Below are 5,273 nucleotides of genomic sequence, written 5' to 3' on the forward strand. Positions count from 1 at the left end.
ATGTCTTGTTCTACCAGGTCTACTGCAGTTTCCGTTGGTCAAGGGCATCCTTTTGAGACTCATCACCACCATCTGGATACTTGCAGCAGTCCAAGACTAAACGCTGGTAGGAGATATCTTCTTCTCTTAAAGAGATACCTGTAAAAATTCCATGTTTCATATTGTGAAGATGGACAATATGATAGAATGTCTGGATACCTGCTTATCCTTTTATCAGTAGGAGTGTATGAAACACAATCTCTAAACAAGAATACTGTAAAATGTTGTGCTTACTTGTATTGTGAGGGACAAATTAATCTTACTGCCTACAAGCCAGAAATATGGGTAATATAAGACTATTCAAAACATCATTAATTACATACATACCTGAAAATATGAAGGTCTAGTGTGCTAATGTGACGTCATCTCATACCTGTACAACAACAAAGACTTCAGCAGAAAAAAATTCTCCTGCAGAAGAAACATGCTAACACTGTGTTCGGGACACCATCCTCACTTACTGAGACACCTGAAGAACAGGTGATCTCAACTATGGTGTAACATCCCCAATATCACATACCAGGTTACGAGCAGGGTCCCATTAATGAGCATTTCTTGGTTCACTGTAACAGGACTAACCACCATAATCTGAAAAAACACAATTAACAAGTATGTTTAAGACAAAAGTTGTCTTGCTCTTCCACAGGGGGCCTACACGCTGCTGCTGGGGCTGCCGTCACGTCTCTAGGGATCCCTGAGAAGTTCCGGCACATTTTCTGAGTAGTCAACACCAATATCGATGGGCAGCAGAAAAGAGCCTTTGCCATCACTGCAGTTCAGGGTGTGGGGGGAAGATATGCTCACGTGGTGTTACAGACACCGATTTCACCAAGAGGGCATGAGAGCTCCCTGAGGGTGAGGTGGAATGTGTGATCACCATTACACATGCAGAATCCATGCCAGTGTAAGATCCCAAACTGGTTTTTGAACAGACAAAAGGACATGAAGAATGGAAAATATAGCCAGGTCCTGGCCAATGGTCTGGACAGTGAACTTCGTGAAGACCTGGAGTGACTGAAGAAGATTTGGGCCCACAGAGGGCTGTGCCACTTCTGGGGAATTCGCGTCCAAGGCCACCACACCAAGACCACAGGCCGCCACAGCCATAACTGTGGGGGTGTCCAAGAAGAAATAAATCTGTAGGCTTTGTCTATTAATAGTTTATACGCCCATAAAAAAGACAAAAGTTGTTTTACCTGGGGAAAAGAAAAGAATATAATTAACACTGGCTATTTCCATCATTAGAAAACCCATCAACACTACTTGGATCTTGGCAGAACTAAAACTTCAAGGTCAACACCACTGTTAGAGAAACCATCATCTCCTGAGTACCTGTAAAAAAAATTCCTGCTCAGTACTGCGGGGTGGAACAGTAGGATAACTTACCTGGACACCTGCATATCCCTCTGTCACCAGTGGGGTTAAACACACATTATATCTAAACTTTAAATAATTATTAGCACGGTTACTAGCATTTGTTGGGACTGGATCAATTCTTACCTGAATACCTGTGAAAACAAAAACATAGTCACAAAAAGGTTGGGAAATCCATCCACACTTACCCACATATCAGAGGGTTAGATTGTTTCTAGGGTGTTTGAGGCCTACATCATCACTTACCTGGATAAAAGCAAAGTCCTATTAATGATCATTATGAAGTTCACCATGATTTCTTGACAGGTAAAAACACACTGTGACAAATGGGTCTACAGAATACCCTTTCTACCAGGTCATGGAAATAATCTTGTGCACTTACACATCATTGTAGGACCCATCAACTCTACCTGGGATCTTGCAGTACTCCAGGTCTATGCCATTGCCATCATGTTTTGATTGCTCACCTACAAAAATACCATGGTAACTTGTGTGACCCACAACTGTTTATTCCATGAACACCCATGAATTGCTAAATATTCACATGGTTATGTGTAAATTTCCTCTAAAATATAAAAAAGTAGGATAACAGGTTTGCTAGAATTGGTAAAAAACACTATCATTTCTGCCTGAATGCCTTAAAAAAAACCTACGTGGTAAAACAAGTTCAAGCAGTCAACAAATTTTAATGGAAGTAGACTCATGAAGGTCAGAGGGTCTGATGTAGTGAAAGTACACCTCATCAGATACCTGAATACCAGAAATGTCTCCCCCTTAACGACCATCATCCGATTCATTGAAGTCTTTTGACAGGACCCTGAAAAACACATGATATATCTGTAAAGGGACACAACTTGTTCTACCAGGACACCTGTAAATAACCTTGGTCACTTTATCATTATGAGACATATCAACTCTACCTGAACACTTGTAGTACTCCAAGGTCAAAATCATCACCAGATAGGACAAAATTGTTGGTTACTGCTGTGGTTGAGGACATAATATTAATTACCTCGGTATGGCAATCCCTCATCACTCACAAGGTTAAGCAAAAATCTTTTCTAAAATATAAAAAGTAAAAATTCATGGTTTCTAGAATTAGTAAGGACTATCAATTCCTACCTGAATACCTGCAAAGAAATCATGGTAACAACTCTTAGAGACACCATCAACACTTACCTAGATATCTGGAGATCAAATGGCCTATGCTGTGGTTCAGGCCCACAACCTTGCTTACCTGGAAACATACCAGCAATGTCTGCCATTAACATCAATGCTAGGTGCACAGCGATGTCTTTTTCAGGTTGCTGTCCAGACATGATGAGATCTGTGTTAAAGAAAACAACTTTTTTTCTAGCAAGATATCTGCAGATAACCTGGTCGCTCCATCATTATGGGACACACCAACTCTACCTGGGTATTTTCAGTAATCAAAGATCATCAACACTGATGTCAGATAAGATCAGCCTTACTTCACTGGACACCTACAGAAAACCCATGGGTAGTACTGTGGGGGAAGACACCATGATAAATAGCTGGATAGGTATTATCCTTCAACACTCACAAGGCCCAATAAACTTTTTCTAATATAAAAAGTGAATGTATCTAATGAGTTAATATCACATCATCTCATATCCGTAAACTAGCAATGAACTTAACAGGAAACTTACAAAAAAGTGTGGTACACTGTTAGAGACACCATCCTCACTCACCTAGATAGCTGAAGATCAGATTTTGAGCTGAGATAAGACCCACTTTATCACGTGCCTGGTTACCAGCAAGCTCCCCCTGACAGCCACTGTCTGCTTCACTGTGATGTCATGACTGCACAGAACCTTGAGAAACACGCTCAACAAGTGTGTTGTTGCAGGATACAACTTGTCTACCCGCAGAAAGAAATAGTACATTTGCAAATAATCTTGGTCACTTCCATCATCACGGGCAGCATAACACCACATAGATTTTGGCAGAACTTTAAGGTCAACACCACTGTTAGACATACTAACTTGTCTTCTATGAGTACTTGTAGAAATCTCATGGTCAATAATAAATGTGCAACAACAGTTGAAGTTACCTGGACTTGCATATCCCTTTATCAGTACTAATGTTAAATACACATTGTATCTAAATTTAAAAAATATATAAAAAGGGCATATACTTACTAGCATTAGTGGGGACCGTATCATTTCCTAACTGGATACCTGCATGGAAACATGATAACAGAACAGTAAGGAACACCACCTACATTTACCTAAATATTTGAAAATCAATTTGTAGAGCGCTGAAAGCCCATATCATCACTTACCTGAATACAAGCAAAGTCCCATCAATGATCATTTTGAAATTTACCATGACCTCTTGATGGTAATTTAAACAACGCTCTGTGAAAAATGTGTCGATGGACCCTCCTTTGCTACTAGAGGGACACTGCAAATAATCCTGTTCATTGCCATCACTGCAGGACCCATCAGATATTTCTGGATTGTTGCAATACTTCAAGGTCCATGCCAAAGATAGATACACCATCATCTCTTTCCTGCTCACCTGCGAAAACACCAACTTACTACCATAACACACCACTCCACGATTATGGGTATTCACGGCATAATTCACCTAATACTCACATGATTAAACATATATTTTCTCTGAAATAGAAACAATAGCATGCTTACTACAACTGATAAAATGCTATCATTTCTTACCTAATTATTTGGTGCATATCTTATTCTACCTCTATACCCGCAAATTCCCTTGGTCACTGTATCATTTCAGGAACCATCAGCATTACCTAGGTACTTACAGAACTTCAAGGTCAATCCTTGAAGAGACACCTTCCTCTCTTCAAGGTATACCTGCAGTAATTCCATAGTCAATGAAGTAGTGAAGGACAATATGATAAATTACCTGGATATCTGCAAATCCATCTATCACTACTATGTCAACTACACATTACCTTCAAACAAGAATACAAAAAAAAAAAAAATCTTATTCCTATCAGTATTATAAAGGACAAATTAAACTCTTAACTAACTACATGCCCAAAACAAAGTAAACTTAAGAGACTTGAAATCATCAATTTGTAGATATCTGAATATAGAAAGGTCTTTAGGGGCACCTAGCTGGCTCAGTCGGTGGAGCATGTGATTCTTGATCTTGGGGTTGTAAGTTCGTGCCCCACGTTGGGTGCAGAGATTACTTAAAAATAAAATCTTAAAATAAATAAATAAATAAAGGTCCAGGGCACCTGGGTGGCTCGGTCGGTTAAGGGTCTGACTCTTGATTTCAGCTCAGGTCATGATCTTGGGGTTGTGGGATTGAGCCCTACGTTGGGCTCCTCACCCAGCGGGCCCTGTGCTTGAGATTCTCCCTCTCCCTCTGCCCCCCCAACTCACACATACTTTCTCTCTGTCTAAAATAAATAAATAAATCTAAAAAAATAAGAGGTCTTTAATCAGTTAATATCACATCTCATACCTGCATACTAGTGAAGATCTTAACCTGATACCTACAAAAATTAAGAAAAAATACACATTAACACAAATGTTAAGGACATCATCCTCACTTCCCTAGATACTCAAGTTCCGATGGTCTTTATTGTAGTAGGATTCACTTTAATACTCACCTGGTTCCTAGCAAGGTTGTGTTAAAAACCATTTTAAGTTCACCCTGTTTTCTTAACAGGAACCTGAAGAAACACATACAAATGAGTTTAAGATACAATTTGTTCTAAGATACCTGCACCTATCCTTGTTCACTTCCATTATTATGGAACACATCAACTCCACCCGTATATTTGCACCTGTTCGAGGTCCACAGTGCTGTCAGCAGACACCAACATTACTTGACTGGATACCTGGAAA

The 5,273-nt window shown here is 39.6% G+C and overlaps 1 pseudogene; it reads left to right on the plus strand.

Annotated features, from left to right (window-relative positions):
* On the plus strand, nucleotides 1-1,174 carry LOC114218052 (small ribosomal subunit protein uS13 pseudogene; annotated as a pseudogene).
* Nucleotides 1,175-5,273: the final 4,099 nt, after the last annotated feature.

This window comes from Eumetopias jubatus, unplaced genomic scaffold, assembly GCF_037043125.1.
Source record: "Eumetopias jubatus isolate StellerSeaLion01/CBP00866 unplaced genomic scaffold, mEumJub1_p1.0 scaffold_11, whole genome shotgun sequence".
Classification (NCBI taxonomy): domain Eukaryota; kingdom Metazoa; phylum Chordata; class Mammalia; order Carnivora; family Otariidae; genus Eumetopias; species Eumetopias jubatus.